This window comes from Cyphomyrmex costatus, unplaced genomic scaffold (assembly GCF_001594065.2).
Source record: "Cyphomyrmex costatus isolate MS0001 unplaced genomic scaffold, Ccosl1.0 scaffold36, whole genome shotgun sequence".
Taxonomy (NCBI): Eukaryota; Metazoa; Arthropoda; class Insecta; order Hymenoptera; family Formicidae; genus Cyphomyrmex; species Cyphomyrmex costatus.
This window is the reverse complement of record NW_017277774.1, coordinates 802700-803200: the sequence shown is the minus strand read 5'-3', so window position 1 is coordinate 803200 and position 501 is coordinate 802700.

Sequence of the window (501 nt, the reverse complement as noted above, 5' to 3'; positions counted from 1 at the left end):
GATGGAAAAACTGGACGTCGTGTGCAGTTTCTGTGGAATTATTGGATCATATAATACCATAATGAATCATATTAATTGCGATCATCCAGATACAGAAACTGACAATTTTGAATCCCATTTTGGATGTAGCAGTGTCCAGGAAGAATTGCAAGAAAATTCACAAATAGATCAGACTGATAACAGCAAAAGTAATATATTTTGTTTTTTGTAGAAATTATAAACTAAATTTTTTACTATGCTACTTTACTTTAATAGGCCTTCTACAATAAAAGTACTTTTTCATGCGCAGCACGTTGCAGCAGCAAAATGTTATTATTGGTTAAAAATCTTTAGCAAGGTGACGCACTTCCCGCACTTCCAATCAGTTCTCGCAAATTTGTATCACATGACATTTTGCTGCCGCAGCGTGCTGCATATGAAAAATCAGCCTAAGCCATAAGTCATAAATCAGAAGTAAGAAACTAAAAATTGACGATTATGATTGGTCCATTTCTATAAGCT